The sequence below is a fragment of the Ixodes scapularis genome, unplaced genomic scaffold (genome assembly GCF_016920785.2).
Source record: "Ixodes scapularis isolate PalLabHiFi unplaced genomic scaffold, ASM1692078v2 PGA_scaffold1__304_contigs__length_218370807, whole genome shotgun sequence".
Classification (NCBI taxonomy): Eukaryota; Metazoa; Arthropoda; class Arachnida; order Ixodida; family Ixodidae; genus Ixodes; species Ixodes scapularis.
Window position 1 is genome coordinate 128,222,308 of NW_024609846.1, and position 18,272 is coordinate 128,240,579.

Consider the following 18,272-nt stretch of genomic DNA (forward strand, 5'->3'; position numbering starts at 1 on the left):
TTTACTGCCGGAATGGGTCAGGTATTTTCAGGCAAAACCATTGATCGTCTTAAAACAAAGAAAATTCTCAAGAACCAGTGGGACGAAATCTTGCTCCAGTGCAAGGCTTGCTCGGGACAGTAAAAGTTGAAAAAAAAAAAAAAATGCAGAAAGGAAAAAAGGTTATAGTTGTTCGTTCTGGAAGCGACTGAGACTCTCCCACAACTATATGTCTGAAGTCTCGAAATCGCAGTGTGACCCCTGAATAGGTATCATGACTCACTTTCGTCAGGGTTCCTGACTTTTCTAAGCTGGAGGACCGCTTGGCTGCTGGTTCTGATGCCCGTTCCCGCCTGGCTGATGGCTCCGACAGCTTCTCCTTGGTATCTAGTGGACATGTGATCAGAAGTCAACAAATAAATTCGAAATGCCATCTTAAATATACTTTCCTGCTGATTTTTGACAGTTGGCAGTCTGCCTATTGCAGGGGTCTCAAACACGCGGTCCGCGACTCGCTGAGAAGCGGCCCGCAGGCCCGCTCCTCAGCGATTTTCATGTCTCGAGCGCTAGAAATGACATGTGTCATAGTGATCTCATCTCGTCGATTCATTTTCGCTCGGAAAGTAGCTCCGCTCTTTTCACCTCTTCACATGGTTTATACTTTTCTCTGTTAATTTGCCCTTTGTTTCGCTTTATTCTTTGCTTCCCAGCTTTTCTGTAATGTACGAAAATTCCGCTACCTGTCTACAACCTCGAGCTATTCGTTGAAGGATACATTTCGGCTGCGCAAACTCTCGCTTAGCAGGAGCAAGTGCTAAAGATAAAGCCATGAGCTCGGGATTCTCACCTTCAAAAAAACATCACAATAAAAGACGAGTATTTGTTCAGAGTGTTATAATAAAAATAGTGAGGAATTCAAGAACTGCCAAATTAAATTATTGTTTTTTAAAGACATGTTGAGCTGGGAACGATAGATTACTTGCTCTCTTGTTCTACTAAAAATGCCAGCACGTTGGCGGGGCAGTGTAATTTTAATTTCTGTTATCACATCAGGTCAGTGCCCAAAGTTGTCATATACACAAATCAAATTTAAAAATGTCACTGGCAAAACTGAGAGTTTACAAAAAGCATAGGGCACGAGGTCTCTTCTCATTAAAATGTTCACCCCCCCCCCTACCCCCCCCCCCCCCCCCCGTCTTACGGAGGCCCTCCAACTTTCCAGTATGGGCTATCTGGCCCTCACCCTCAAACGAGTTTGAGACCACTGACCTATTGGAACTGTACTAAAAATGCCGACGAACGCTTGTATCTACGTCACTCCCTGCTCAGTGAACACTAACAAACAATTGCAATAAGACTAAGGCTATACGCACAACGTCGTGCACCTTGATCGGAAGTGGCTTTACGCACGACACGGAGACAGGGGTGGAACTCATGAAATGTACTTGGGAGCAGCCACGGGAGCAGCCGAAACAGCTGTTTTGGAGCAGGTCGGGAGTAGCTAAAACTACGTTCTGGAGCAGGCTAGGAGCAGCTGAGATCAGTTTTCATTGCACTTCAGCGCGTGTCTTAGACAAGCACGGGAGCAATTTCAATTGTGCTTAGCAGCACAGATGAACATGAGTGGTTAGGGACTTAGGTAGATGGGATAACAGTGTGGATGCTGGGGGGGGGGTGGGATAACCCCCCCCTCCCCCCCTGCATCCACGCCGCTCGCAAGGACAGTATGCAACTGCTGGCTGCTAAATATAAAACTATTAAACCCCCCCGTATACCCCGCTTCGAAGCATCCAGCCGGCAACCCAAGCCCCGCTGTCCCCCATGCACCTCTGGAAAGGGAGTCCCAAACCAATTAGCTGAGCGAAGTTTCGTCAAAAACATTCGGTTTTTTCAGTGTTAATCGTACAAAAGAAATTGCTAAATGCCTCGACAAAACACAATGTTAAAAAAAAAAAAATTTAAAAGAAAAGTAAGTTGACAATGGGGATTGAACCAGGGTTCGCTGTGTCTGAGGGAGACGCATTACCTCTATGCTATGCTACATTTCATTTTATTTATTTCTACTCGGGAGAGACGGGGGTGCGGCAGAAAGGCCAAAGGCAGCCAGACAGCCTGCAAAACCCAAACTAGATTTAAAAAAAAGGGGGGGGGTAGATGAACAATAAACACTAGGAACAACAAAGAGGGGGGGGGGGAGATAAATAACAGCAACAACAAAAGAGGGGGAGGGGGGTAGATAAACAATAAACACTAATGACAACAACACTATGCACAGTCAGAAACGGAAAGAAACGCGAACAGCAGGCGGACGGCCCCCAGAGCCATGCCAAAGCCCGGGACCCGCCGAGCTAGGGCTGAACACATCCTACTCGAATGTGTTCGACCCCAGTCCGGCGCGCTCCAAGCTCCAGCGCAGCGCCGGCGGCGCCCCGAGAACCGTCGACCGGCCACCCCCGCCCCATCCCGCCCCGACTGCACATATACAACAAGGATTATGACAGCGAGTGGCGGAGATGACTGGCCACCTCTCGACGAAGAGTTCCATTTCTTCACGCGACGTGGGCGAGCACTGGGTGAGGCTAGTAGGCAGTGAGCGCCAGTGCGCAATGGCCCTCACCGCGAAAAGACGGACGGTGTCTCTCCGTGCAACTTCGCTAATCTCGTATTGACAGCTGGTTTTATACGAGAACCAAAACTTTTCGCGTCGCGAGTCCTTTCTGGTCGAGGTGCAGGACGTCGTGCGTATAGCCTTATTCTTCCAATAAACATACTTGCTCAACACATCTTAAAACGTCAAATAACGTATCGCTAATTAATTACATGCACTTAATATTGTTTTCTGCTCTCCTTTTGACCGACCCGGTACTCTCCGCCGTGTGTGCATTCGCCCAAGACGTGCAGTGACAATTCGCATAACTGCCATACAAACGAGTGTCTAGAGGGTTGAACCACCATTGTGGATATATCACTCACCCGCCAGCTTGATGATCTCTGCATCGTAGTATCCACCTCGAGTGTTTTCGTCCCCATCCCAAAATACTTTGTAAGTCGTCCTCCTTTCAAAGTCAGCCACGTTGGCTGGATGAAAGTTCTTCACAAGAGCTGTCTGGACGATTGATACTTTGCCATCTTGCAGAAATTTCACTTTGGCGAACATGCCCACTGGGAGGGACGCGAGGAATGAAACGTACAAAAAACAAAACACACGGGAAAGATGCAGAAATACGCGGTACAGTACTACAGTAGAAAACGCGAATACGAGGGAATACACTAGGAACCGATACACAAAAGAAACTCGAATAAAATGGCCGCGATGGATCGCGTGTTTGCTTTTGGATTTGGATTTGGATATGAGGTTAGCATCTTGCCAACGCAGTGTTGGCAGATGGGAAAAAAAAGTGAATTCAGTAGATGAGATACTAGAGAAAAATATTATTTTTGTATTCCCGACCGTTCTAATAGATAATATAACTTAATAAATGTTGCACTAATCAAGACACATAAATTATTTGTGGCATCTCCATCGTTTCCGTGACGCCGTCAAGCCTATATGCCGTCAAGCGACCGAAACCGAAACAAACTTTTTTTCAAAATATTTCAAAAAATCTAAAGGGTGCAAACGAGCTGGTAAAGGTATAACGTCATTTAAGGCAAAGCCCGAGACAATGCCGAACAATGTAAAGCCGAGCCCGCCCCCCCCCCCCCCCCCCCCCCCTTTCCCGAAACAAAATTAAAGCTAAGTTCGAGAAAGTCCTGTTTTTTGCTTTCTGCATGTTTTTCCAATTCGCAATTTCCAGAGGCCAAGTGCAGATCACATGCCTTCCAGAAAGATCCATCGTCGAAAGTGCAGTCCTTCTTTCCACGCTGTTTTATACGTATATATTTTTATTCTTTGTGGAAGTGGCCGGAGGGGTGTGCGCGTACGAAACCGTATCGGTTTCCTAAGTACACGCGTACGCGGCTGTGTTGGCTGTGTACGTCTGTGGCAACGAGGTAGTTGGTTTGTGGATGATTAGCTGAATGAATAGACGTATTGATAAATTACCCAACCATCAAGGAGAATGCAGGGATTGGTGTTCCACGCTCCGCCACACGTGCTGGCCTCAGCAGTAGTAACTTTTCTAAGGCAAACCCCTAAAACAAATGACTTCTTGCACACGCGTTCGTCAACGCTTTATTTTGGTTATTTACTTCAAATATTTTATACGGGGAAGGCGTGCGCGTGTGGCGCGTGGAACACCAATCCCTGCATCCACCTTGATGCTTGGGTAATTTAGCAATAGGTCTATTGAGGGCCACATATGCATTGGTTCGTTTTTGTTTTGTTTTTTTAATTTGCGTTTGTTTGTGAACATGAAAGCCAGCACCTTAAACTGCGTATTGTGCCCGTGAATTTATTTTTTTCTGTAAAAAATTGCTAGTAGGTTTTTCTTTTTTTTTTTCTTTTTTTTTTTTTGGGGGGGGGGGGGAAAGGGAAGGAGAGAATTGGCAGTCAGCGCGCAAAATCGTTCTTTGTGGTTGTGAAAAGATCGGAATGACAGGAAAGGAGCAGCAGCTTTTATTTCTTCTGTGGAGATTGTTCTCTCTTTTACCGTTCTCGGTCACCCTTGTCGATGAGCAAGTGAACGGAAAAAGACAATTAACAAAGTGAAGCTGCTGCTTCTCATTTGTAATAGTACTATAAGTCGTATAAGTCGTATAGTCGTCCCTGGAGTTGTTCAATCGTCAGACTCTGAACGATTCGCACGTCAGACCTAGAGGTAGCAATTAGCTAAGGGTGAGTTCCGCTCGTGGATTTGAAGTGGTTCTCGAGGTGAAATGTATGAATTAAAATGTTTATCTGAAGTGTATAATAGTTTTGCGGTGAAATTGCAAGTCGTTGCTTCATTTCTAATTGCTGAAGCCATGTCTCCAAACTATTCCAAAATTCAATCCAATCCAATCCGAGCCGACCGTCTATTTGGATGTTGGTAAGCCAAGACTTTCGAGGTGCTGTGAATGCTGTGCGAGACTTGTCGCCACTAAAACTCATAATTAGGGCTGCTGGTCGTAGGCTTTCGTTTCTGGCTGGGATTGCTGGTACTCTGCAACGTGATGCTCTGGCTCTACACGCCGTACTCTGACGCCTCGTCTCCTTACTGACTTCCTCATCGTAAGCCTTTTTTGTTTTAAGCTTTAATGGCAGTTGTTTACTCTTTGTGATATCTCGATATTATTTCACCCTTCGGTATGCCTCCCGGGAGAAAACGGCACTATCGGGATTATATGGCACCTGGGGAACAATCGCCCATTCCAAGGCAAACGCTGTGCAACCGCCGCAAAAACAGTAGAGTGTCAGATGGCGATCATGATTCTGTTTACGACCGTGGTTCAACTGACGAACTTGCCCCAGCCGACGACCGTGGTTCATCTGACGAACTTGCCCCAGCCGACGGCCCTGCCCCAGCCGACGGCCCTGCCCCAGCCGACGACCCTGCCCCAGCCGACGACCCTGCCCCAGCCGACGACCCTGCCCCAGCCGACGACCATGCCCCAGCCGGTTCAACTGACGAACTTGCCCCAGCCGACGACCGTGCACTATTTGACGACAGTGGTCCAATTCACGATCAATCTTCAGCGGACTCCACCAATGCTGATCTGACGTTGAATGGATTGGCCGAGCGGGAAGAACTTCTCAGGATAAGTGGTTCAAGCAGACAGAATGACCTCTGCACGCCGATGGCATCCGAGCTGTCAGGCCAAGGTGGCACAATGGAGGACTCATCTGCTGAAAGCTCGGTTTGTTTTGATACTGAACACGATTGCATCCAGGAGCCCTGCAGCGATGAATTTTTCGACTGCCAGGAATCGGTTGCAAGCCCAACTAGCGATGCAGCACCACCAGATGGCATCGAGGACCAAGAAGCTTGTGCTAATGATGAAGATGCTGAGATTCGAGACTACTTTGAACGGGCATCTAAGGAGGCTCTACCAAACCAGACAATGACGAAGGCACAGGCTGTGCTTCTAATCTTGTGCCTTGTAGTGAGCGGAGGATTTTCTTGGACGCAGGTTGACGGCATACTGAAGTTGATCAACACACTCTTTGGAGCCACCATTGTTCCCGACTCAAAGTATATGTTCAGGAAGCTGTGGAGACAAAAGATGAGCACCATAAAGTTTCACTTCTACTGCCACATTTGCTTCTCCTACCTTGGCATTCGGCCATCAAACAAGCCTGAGGAGAAAGTGACATGTGAGTCATGCAAGGAGAGTTACCAACCACGGACATTGATTGCAAAGGGCCACTTCTTCCTGACATTCGACATCAAGAGGCAGCTCCACAGTATGTTTTCAGCACTGGCAGAACCCCTCTGCCACACTTTGAAGAGGACCTTTTCTGATGCCTCTGGCATCTACACTGACATCTTCGATGGGAGATTGTATCAGAGCATCAGGAGACAAATGGAAATGGCTTGGAGTGACGTAACTGTGACGCTCAACACAGATGGTTCGCCAGTTTTCAAATCGAGTAAATCATCGGTGTGGCCGATTCAGGTCATACTAAATGAGCTGCCAATACATCTGCGGTTTCGAAATGTGATCGTTGGCGGACTGTGGTTTGCAAAGGTACACCCACCAGCACATCTCTTCATGAGGACGTTTGTAGAAGAGTTTGTCAAGATTGGATCCATCATCTGGAGTCATGCTGGGGATCCCATTATTTCAAGAGTCTTCGCAGTTTGCTGCTCAGTGGACTCGCCTGCACGAGCAGTGCTGCTCAACATGAAGCAGTTCAATGGTTACTTCGGCTGCTCCTGGTGTCTGGAGGAGGGGACACTCGTGAATGGTATGTACAAATTTCTTTGGAATAGAGTTAGCTTTTATTTTTCTCATTAATGGGTATGACTTAAGAACATCCTTTGTGAAGTGCAGATTTCATATCTTAAAGGGACCATGAAGGCAATTTAATTTTTTTAATAAATAAGGTGTTTTCGGAAGCATTGGGGTCCTGGCATGCCAAACAATTTTTTCTAGAACGTTGTGACTCTTATTTCTGGACCTGAAAATAAATTTGCGAAACCGAAACAAACATTCAGATTTCTTCCTTTTTTCGCCTCTGGAAAGAGAAGTGACGTCAGGGAGCACTGTCGGCATCGGTAGGATTTAGTGCCCACTCAGTGTGGTTCCTGTGGTTCGCTCTAGTGCACGGCGGTCTGTGAAGAAAACCTGGAAGAAATGGACGACAACGCCGCGCTCGCAAACGAGTTTGAGCTCCCAATCAGCGACCTCACGCCGACTGAACGGGAGATGCTGCTAAGGACGCAGAACTCTGGATTGGCGACCGATGCAGCAATGCTGCGCATTGCTGCATCGGTCGGCAGTTTATGCAAATTAACGTCGCCCGATCGACCGCATGTCTTTAGCCGACCTTTCGCACAACCTACTACTGCACATAAACGTGGCATGATTGGTGAGAGTTTGCAAAGCGAACACGAGACGACGCACAAAACCAAAACCAAAAATCCGCCGCCCCCGGCGCTCGTACCTTTTTTTTTTTTTTTGTCCATGGTTGCTTGATGCTTGTTACGCGCCCGAGGTAGCAGTGCGGGATGCGTTCAACCAGTGACAAACGGAGGGATCGCTTCAGGTTATGCTTTTATACACGGTATGAAACCTATTAATTCCCAACTACAACTTCAAAATATTATCCAACGTTCAAATAAACTTTTTTCATCACATCTGACCACCGAAATCGAAACCAAGAGCGCGTCTATCGTTTGAACCAATCGCCAGACGAGGAGCTTGTTGTCGTCACGCTTCGGCACACTTTAGTTCACCTTTCTGCCGCCGCCTCGGTGGGGTCTCAGGCATCGTTCCCGGCGCTATTATTACCGCGCCTGTTTGCTCGATTGGTGCGGCACCCAAACTTCTGTTCGGGCTAGAACTTGGTCAACAGTATCTGAGGCGTGCCTGACATCCATTTCAATCGTCGAATAAAACTTCGAAACTGCCTTCATGGTCCCTTGAAGGTCTTACTTAATGTTTCCTGATCATTTTCTGATAATTTTTATCTCTCCTCTAGAATAGGTTTACTGTGTAAAGGAACTCTCAAAAGCTTTTATGCGTGGCTCAAACGCAGCCCCACACTCGGCTCGAAAAATACATCACAATAAACAGCCAACAAGATTCCTGTGCCTCAAAAGATAAAAAATAAGAAAAATTTGTGGAGTAGTAGTACCTGAAGTGACAGCGTCTTAACATCATTTTCAATCTTTTATAGCGATTACAGGTTCGATTCCCACAAACAGTTAATTTATTTTGTCTTGGTTTTGCAAATGCAAAGCAACACAAAGGACACTCACAAAAGCACACGTGAGACATGGACAGCGTTCAACTCGCAACAGGTTTATTTCCACTTTCGGGGTGATATTCACGGCTCCCAAGTGAAATTGCATTTCATCGGCAATATATAAGTAACGGTTGTAAAGGCTAATTCCCACATTTGTGCTTTGAGAGTGAGTGACTGCATTATGATTGCCGAAGACAAGATGCTGGGTGGATCGCTATGACACATAGTGGTCTGGAGCACAATGCAGCACAGTCAGTGTCAATGTGTGAACCAACTGGAGGTGTACTTTAGCACTCACTGATTGGCCATATTCGTTTCAAGCTCGGTCTTGTTGCCATTGAGAAGAATGACATGTGAATCAGGCATGCTCAGGCCAGATTAACACACATTCACTCATTCAATCACATGGCACCTTTATAATTCAGAAAGCATTAGTTGGGCACACTAATTTCTCCGTTTTGCAAGCTCTCCTTCAAGTAGCTTGCCTACTTGATTGTGATGTATCCAATGTCATGTAGAGCCATTGGTGAGCTCTGCCTAAGCCTATGTTCTTACTATAAAATACTGGGCGAGCACCCACTCAAAGTTTAGAGATAATCGCAAAAAAATGGAGGATGGGTGCCTGTCCGGTCATCAATTTTTCATATGAATGTACTTTGCATATTTTCTCAGATCTTACAAATTTGGGTATGGGCACTTAGTGTGGTATGGGCGGATGCACGGCATACTATGGTAGGTGGAGCAACTTGGCTGTATGCGAGTGCCTCAGCCAAAACCTAACGCTACGAAAAGAATTTCCCAATATATCTTATGGAAGACTCTAATAACAGGTCTTATAATGCATATTTGTTTGTTTCAGGGACACTTCGATATATTCTTCATGGAAGCCCTGCACAGGACCGCACCCACACGGGCGTTGTTAAGGACACCAAGGCAGCCTTCCGTCAAGGCCAGCCAGTCAATGGCATCAAGGGCCCCTCGGTGCTCCTTCCTCTGAAGGGATTCGACCTCGTGTGGTGCCTGCCCCCGGACTACATGCACTGCGTCCTGGAGGGCGTCACAAAGCAGTTAACAGAACTGTGGCTGAGTGCAACTGGGGCTCCGTACTACATTGGAGGTGCAATAGATACATTGAACTCTCGCATCCTTCAGATACGGCCTCCCATCTCATTCTGTAGGTTGCCCCGGCCTATAAGTGAGAGAGCTCATTGGAAAGCCAATGAGTGGCAATACTGGTTATTATTCTACTCCCTGCCTTGCCTTAATAACATCCTGCCAGCTCGGTATCTCCATCATTATTCATTGCTGTGCCAAGCAATGTTTTTATTGCTTGGCACTAGAGTGACGGATGCTCATGTTGCAGAGGCAGAGAAACTTCTTCTCAGGTTTGTAGAACGGATTGTTCGACTGTATGGCCAATCTGCAGCCACATTTAATGTACACCAGCTTCTTCATCTTTCCAAATCTGTAGAGATGCTGGGCCCATTGTGGGGATTTTCGACATTCCCCTTTGAAAACGGAAATGGACATCTGTTGGGGCACGTCACTGCTGCGCAGGGTGTACCTCAGCAGATTGCAGAGCGCTGCATCATGCAGTCATTCTTGACAGTAGCGAAGCGTCTGGTGCATCTTTCAGACTCCCTCACTCAGAGGTGCCAGAAAATGACTCAGATTCTTCACAAGCCCGAGCTTGGTGTGCATCTGCTAGGTGCCCCCAGAGCACCTAGGTTGAGGGAGTCTGTGGAGCAAATGTTGTTCCAAAAGTATGGGGCTCTACCTCAGATATCTGCATATGACCGCCTCTCTGTAGACACGGTTGTTTTTCATACAGCTAGCTATGCCCGCCCACAAAAAACTTGTTCAGCATACCTTAAGATGATGGATGGTAACTATTGTGTGTTAGAAAGTATCCTCTCGTTTTCTTTTCCAGTAAAGAGAATTGTGCTAGTCTGTCAGGAATTAGTCATGTCAAATTGTGGTTTTGGGGAAGTTAGGTACACCCAAAAGTGTGAGCACCCACCCCCCGATACAAATTTGTGTTCTTACCATCCTGCTGACATTGTAGATCAGTGTGTTTTCATCCAGCAGGATGGTGAAATGTACTTGTGCAGTAGACCGAACCCACATTGCCTAGACTAAACAGAAAGAAGCAAAAAAAGATTAGGAGGAACATTCAAATTTCTTTTAAAGGGCAACTCCGCTCAATTCCGAAAAATTTAGGCTTCCATGTGATTCACATTCACAAAGCACTACTAAACAACTCTACGTCTTCGGATTCGCGAAATGTGGAATATTATTTGTGTAATCCTAATTTAAACATCAGCAGATACCGAAACCGAAACTTCGGTTGCGTCAGGCAACATTGGTCTCGGGTCGTCAGAGTCATGGCACGTCACGTCGAACCACGTGGTCTTGTGACGTTCGGGAGGGAGCAAAAAACCAAGCAAGGTCTTTTTTTTTTTTTGGACGCGGGGGCGAGGGGCAAGGGGAGAAGACGAAAGAGGAGAAAAGGAGCAGAGAAACAGACCGATAAGCGCGCAGGGCAGCGCATCCCAGGCGCATCCGTGTTACGGTGATCACGTGAACGCCCGGTCAGCCAACACCGGGAGGAGAAACTCATGACGTCGTCGTCCAATTTCGCTCTGAGAAGTAAAAACAAGCAAAACGTGAAAATGACGTATGCATGGCTCTGACGTAGTGGCTCAACGTTGGCCGCTCCATCTTTGTGGCATTGACTGCGCTGGTGATTGCGCCTCGCGCCGCACGCTAGAGTTGGCAGATTTCGGCGACTTGGCTCGCTTGAAGGTTTGCTGGCCAGTTTATTAAATATATATACGGAATTAGATCGTAATATTTGACATGGGGTCTTCCTATATGATACTGAAGAGGGCTACATAGTTTTCTAAATATAAAAAATGAAGCGGAGTTGCCCTTTAAGAGGGAAAATGACTGAATTCCTTTTTGTAATGCAGGGCAATAACATCAAGACTAGTGCAATATTGTTTTTTTTATAAAGTAGGGAATGCTGCAATTGACATGGTTTTGCTCTGCATTATGATTTCATTCATACTGTTTATCTAAAAAACAAGTAAAAGTGTGTAGAATATTTGGTTGTAGAGAAAAATACTGCTTTGAATTTGAAAGCATTGATTATTTATGTTGCAAAGGAACTAAGACCTTGAGCAATATCCTAACGGCGGCTTTGAGAAGGAATTACCTAGGGTTTGAACCCCTTGTGCTTAAGAGCCTGAAACGAAATACCTGTGCCAAAGAGACAGTTATTTTAATTTCAAAGATGCATGTATTGATATAACGACTGATCTTAAATGCACATACGAGGACGAATTATAAAGTCTCTGCCCCTATTTTTATTAGCCAAAATAAGGTACATACAGGTAATTACAAATATACATACTATTCTACATACCTTACACTATTTTATCACAAAGTCCCCGCACCGGTCTAGACATTTGTCCCATCGCAGCACTAAATTCGAGATGCCACTGTGGTAGAATTCGTCCGGCTCCCCGAATGCTCATTGTCATACAAGACTTCACGGCCTATTGTGGAGTCACACCACCACCACCTCACACTTCTCAAAGCGACACCTTTTCCTACACGTGGGCTGCATTTGCCTGTGGATTTCGATGGGTGTTCATCCCTCGCTCCATAGAAAACGAATCACACTTTGTTGCTCGTACGCCGTGGATGTGTGAAGCACAACTGCCATCTTCAACAACTGACAGCAGCGCTGTGCTGCAGAGCTACCAACAGGGAAGGCCGGGACGGTCCATGAAAGGTCCACCGCTGGGAATGAATATGTTGACTTCGCATTTATAGCCGTAATTTGGCTAAAAAAAAAACGGGCAAAGTCTTTACGATTCACCTTTGTACGAGTATCTTAATTCACTACATAAAGCCATAATTTCTTGTAATATTCTTCTTGAGGTGAAAATTAGTATAGTGTCTGATACATTTCAGTTCTGTAGTTGTCCTAACTTGCTTGCATCTTGATAGGGTGGTTTCACTTGATGCTGACATGTGGTTTGTTTTCTCATTTTTGTTGATTCTTTTTATCATGTGGCATTGCATATCTGGTTTTTCCTTTTCAACTATGAAGCCATTGGCTGTGCACTATGGGTCGCTCTGATATATTTAAGCATGCTTTCAACTGTGAAGCCCACAAGTTTAAGTTTTTTTTAAAATTAAAAATGTCTGTTCATAACTGATTTGCAAATTTTCTAGCTATATGAATGAGTCATGGCACTTTGTTTTTGTACATAGTGTGGTAAATGAAACGGCATTGACGGGTAATATAGTTTTGACATTTATTTTATTATGTATGCTCACAATTTACACATAGGGACTGTGCAGTACTTTGGATCATACAGATGCTGCCTTGTAATTGTCACCAGAAATGTGAATAGACTTGTTACCATACTACTGGTAATCTAGCTTACATTGAGTACCTATCTGCTTCAATGATACAGGCAATCTTTTTATTCATTACTTTTTATTGCATGATTTTGCTATAGTTGATGCTCAACTAGGGAAACGACTGCAAACCTGAAGGCCACTTTATGATGAAATGACTATTAGATTGCCCAAAGTCGGGTTGTTTGAATTTTCAGCATGCTGCTTTCAACTTTTATATTTTTCAAAGTCGGCATACCGTTTTCAGTTTCTGTTCTAAACAAGTTTTCGTGTCTGCTTTTTTTTTTTTTTTGTGAGCATTTGGGAACATATAAGCTTATCATTTTGTTTTTCGTGAATGTCGCCCGGCATCATAAAACCCAAGAGGGAGGCAAAAGAGGACTGACAGATCTTGTTATTCTGTTGTCCTCCTTTCTTGCCCCGTCTAAGGTTTTAGTCTGCCGAACAACCAGCTTGCTTGCCTAATAGCTTTGTCTTCGAATATGTCGCTATCTCCATTTATTTCAACACTATATTGTATTCATCTTGATTGTTCTTTTGTGTGCTGTGGGTGACTACTAATTGATTGGGCTCAAACATTACAACAGATGTAAATAAAAATGAGATATTTTTGTTAGACATGTGTCTACTAGTATTTATTTACTTTTTTTATTTATTTATTTTATTTGCAGAAACAACCTGCAGCATCGAAGCATTATAGCAGGGAAACACAAAATAAAACACATGCTCACGAATATAAATACAATGGCAAAAATACTGTAAATACTGTTAAATAAAAGAACACATACAAACTCTTGAATGTTTTTTCTACAAAACATGGTAGAAAAAACAATGCACCTACAAGCCCAGACGAGTGAGATATCCTATCGGGTAGCATCTTATGTCTCACTGATGGGGCAATCACTTTGTCTAATTATAATTGATACACACATACTTGCACAAGTTTCCTTCGGAAATGTGCGTTCATTCTCTGTTTATCACCCTGATTTTAAAGAAAAAGACACCCTCTCGATGTTCATACTTTAGGCTGGTAAGTTGAGGAGACACAGGGCTGCAGTAGCTAACATCGGCCAGTCAATCTCATGGGAGTGCTGAAAGACAACTGACGCCACATTTTCAAGCACTGTGTATCTTGAGTATTCGCTAAACTCGGCTGTAAAGCTCGAATCGAGTCACCGTTCTCAAAGTGCTGATCCCACCGGTCTAAAAAACACTCACCTTTTCCGGTTACTGCTGAGTTTTGAATAATGATTTCAGCATACTTCTATGAAAATACTTAGACGCGTCTTCTTTCAACCCAAAACGGGGCATGAGAAAAAAAAAAAAAGGGGACAAAACACTTTTTTTTTTCGGTTTAAACACTAAACGCGATTACATATATATGATTGCATGTGCTTTATTTCCCTGCGAGTTTGCATTACAACAAATTAATTTCATATGTATGCTAACTAAATTCCGAGTGATTCTTTTCCATAGCTTTAATGCATACGGCTCGTATATCACAAACGGAGAATTAAGATAAATGTTGGTGAACATGCGTGGAGTTGTTAAAAATAAAAGAGACCCCAAGGACGAAATGTACATATCACATCGTAAACGGCATGCTCGTCACATTTTAAAGTAGTGCCCTAAGCCCGGAAGTAAGTTCGAACGTCGCTTCATAGACTGACACTTCCACGCTTTATCGGCCTACCGTTTCGTCGGCGCGAGATTCATCGACAGCTTCTTTTTCGCGACATAGCCTGAAATCGCCTATTTTGTAGCATATGCCAAGATGCGCAGCCTCCTGGACTTCGGGCTGCTTATTCAGCGAGGCGGTGGCGCATTCCCCCGATTATTTAACCTTCGAGCGAAGTAAAGCAAAGCAATGGCCGCGCGGTCTGTTTGGAAGCCGAACTTAATTGCCGCCGCGACCGTCCGATGCGCACTACAACGGTCGCGGGGCTCGGGGATGCGGTGTCGATAAAACAAAGTGTCGGCGGAAAGTCTACCGACTTTTCGTTGGTAATAAAAGGCGTGATGAAGCATATGCGAAACGATGAACCCTGCCGTAAGTACGGGTTTCCACGGTGCGTATGATTGATTGCAGACGAACGTACAGTTGCCGGTGAATCGGGGGCACGTACGTGTGTAAAGAGAAATCGCGCGTGACATATTAGTTGTGTCAGCACGCGAACCCGCGACTCATCAGATGCTGGCAAATATGTCACGACCCATATTATATCAAATGCTATATTAAACGCCTCTGACGGCGCCGTCAGAATACCGCGAGCAACAATTAACCAAACTGATAAACATTGTGTGCAAAGAAAGTCCCGACGGCCGGGCAATAAGACGCTTTCGATGGACCCGAAGTGAAACATAAAACTTCTGATGGACTATCGGACCACCTCTGATGGCCCACCAAGAATGTCCAACAGACCATTAGGCGCCGTCAGGAACTTCTGACGGACCACCTAAACGCATCTGACGGTCCATCAGACTTTTTTGATAGTCCATTAGACCTTCTTGATGGTCCATCAGGAAGCCTGATGGGCCATCAAAGAAGTCTGACGGTCCATCAGGAAAGTCGAATGGTCCGTCAGGAATGGGCTGATGGTCCATCAGACTTTCTTGATGGTCCATCAGGAAGCCTGATGGGCCATCAGAGAAGTCTAATGGTCCATCAGGAAAGTCGAATGGTCCGTCAGGAATGGGCTGATGGTCCATCAGACTTTCTTGATGGTCCATCAGGAAGCCTGATGGGCCATCAAAGAAGTCTAATGGTCCATCAGGAAAGTCGAATGGTCCGTCAGGAATGGGCTGATGGTCCATCAGACTTTCTTGATGGTCCATCAGGAAGCCTGATGGACCATCAGAAAAGTCTGATGGACCATCAAGAAACTCTGATGGTCCATCAGGAAAGCCTGATGGTCTTTTCGATCGGGATATGTTCCACTTTCCCGAATGCGCACCACTTTCATGAATCACATAAATAGTTAGTGGTACAAATATGTTCCACGTTTTCATCAATAAATCGGTAACATAAAACTGTGAAAAATATGCATGTGGTTTCTTTTGTTTTATACTGGATTCAAAGCAGCAATAGTCTGGCCGGATATTTTTGAAAAACTGGTCGCGCCTTACGAAGAAACTGCTTTCTGTGTATGCTCGAAATGAATGTGTGTGCGACCCTATCAACAACTACAGCTTCTTTTAGAGCTCGATCTATTGAACCTTTTGTGCCAGGGGCGTTTTGATTGGAACCGTCATAAGTTTTCTGCGTTATTTCAGTTTCAAGCAAATAAATTTGTTTTCAAACCACTCGGTAAATTTAAACCTTTGTTGACGAATGCAACCTAAATGCAAACCGCCTAACAATACTTTTCGGTTGTTTAATAGCTTTTACTGTTTTATAATGTTTTTGTTTAAAATCTAGTACTCTGGCAACAGTCTTCAAGATAGATAATACAGCTCCATCTAATCAAAAGATATGCATAGAGCTGAAAAAGAAAAAAAGAAGTTTGTCGTCAAGAACGCGGCGACCGGGAACGGCTGAACGACAACAAATATGGGAAAGTGTTTTTCTCTTGCCACTAATATCTTACGATTTGTGACCGTTTTACTTGAGGCAGATATTATTGATTCCTTATAGTAATCCATAGAGGTCAAGGAATAAGGTCACTTTCGAATTTTCGCCTGGTGTTGCCCAGAGACATCAAAGCTATAATTTGCAAGTTTTCTTACGATTATTTTTTTTTTATTCAGCATTGGTCTTTCATTTTATATTGTTAAACATTGATATCTCATTAATATCTTTAGAAATAATAGTTAAAGCAATTTGTGTATGTCTTGTCAATAAGGCGGTAAGAAATTATAGCTTGAAATAGGAAGACTTTGGATGCGTGAAAGTTATAACAAGGCGCCTTTTTTATTTATTAGAGAGTCTCAGTTATTGTCAGATTAGATTTATGTAGGATATCGCCTCGAAGAAGCTCCCATAAAAACTTCAGAGACCGCAAAGGTCATGCAAATACCGCGGGTACTTTGTGACGTCTGCACAGAAAAGAAAAGAGACCCGTCATTTGCTATAGTTCGGTGCTCCGTCAAGAGATGGCTCCATAATTCCGAAATATGTGTGTAGTGTGAGCGCCCGATGGCGACACATGTCTGCTTTTAGCCGCCACGGGGCTTTTCTGGCAAGTTCAGCTCCCGCTTTATGAAACAAATCGTTGGCGAGGGACTGTTGGGACCACACGTCAGAACTAGCATGACCTGTGATTGCTTGAACTGCTGTCAGACTGTACTTGAACGCTCCGGAAAAGCGTCGTCGGGCGACCGTCGTAGGGACGGCGCCCAGGACAGGCCCTCGGCTGGCTCTCGGTTCCGCCGCACGCGAATCTTTCTCACTCTGCGGAGAGAGCCATACATTTTGAAAATACGCTCTTCTCAAATAACGAAATAAAACCGGGTAGACCATAGTGAGAGTCAAGCATAGCTTAGCAAGCACACGGTACAAGAAAAAGTTTGAAACAGCGGCGCACTTCGCAGAAAAAAAAAAAGAAACTTCCTCACCTTCGCTTGCACCAGTCGGCCATGACTGTCCGCCACTTGCATCCCTGCGTCTCACAGCTCTCAGTAATCGCTTGCTATTATGGAACACGGTATTCGTAAGTAAGCTATCTAAAATATCCGCTAAAACGGCTAAAACGAAAAAAAGAAGCGATGCTTGAACCAGGGGGGGGAAGGAGGGAAAGGGAACGCGGCGCAAAGCGGAGGCTGCCATATTAAAACCGCTTACGTTGCCAGCATAGGTTTCGCAGTGGAGAAGTTGCTGCCATATACGGCGGACGAAGTTTTACTTTCTTTTTCGTTTTGGAAAGAATGTATTGTTGTGTTATATAAGTCCTCCTGCATACAAACAACGAAGTTTAATTATATTTGTCTTGTTTACTCGGCTTGAAACCCTAAAAACAGGTTTTAGCAACTTATTGCTTCCATCATTTTGGAGTACGCGAGGCAGTTATCTCGCTGTTCTAGTTTCGGTTACGAAAGCAAGGCAAAATGCTCGTAGTTCCCGCCCTCAGTACACTTGGACACCTTCCACACTTTGACACCGGATAACTAGATTGTGGCGACGCACAATCACCAGCATTTTGGCGCTATAAAACCTCGTCGTCGTCTGCTTCAGGGAAGCACGGCCGCTTGTTACACAGTCACGCGGGACAGAGGAACGTCCGTCGACCGACGGCGCCGAGGCAATAAAACCGCCGTTCCTTTTCTATGTTGGGATTCGCTCATCACCACGACGCAGCATCCCACAAGATGAACAAGGATTTAGATTTGCTTCAGAGGTCACTTTCGCCGCTTCCTCACCGTCGAGCAGCCGGATCAGCTGACGGCAAGCCGCGGATGAAAGGCTTCAGCATCAACAGCCTAGAGCCACTACAACAGCCCAAGTGCACTCACGATGCGGGCGACGCGGGCTTCTGTCAATCCAGGGGCAGACCCAAGGGGGAGGCGGGAGGCGGGAGGCGACGGGGGCGGC

At 45.2% G+C, this 18,272-nt stretch overlaps 1 long non-coding RNA gene across 1 annotated transcript; it reads right to left on the bottom strand.

The window, feature by feature from the left end:
* Nucleotides 1–262: 262 nt before the first annotated feature.
* On the bottom strand, nucleotides 263–3,296 carry LOC120849589. Its single transcript, XR_005717960.3, has 2 exons — nucleotides 2,953–3,296; nucleotides 263–366 (listed from the first exon to the last, which is right to left on the bottom strand). It is a non-coding gene; the product is annotated as an uncharacterized LOC120849589 (long non-coding RNA).
* Between the last annotated feature and the right edge of the window lie 14,976 nt (nucleotides 3,297–18,272).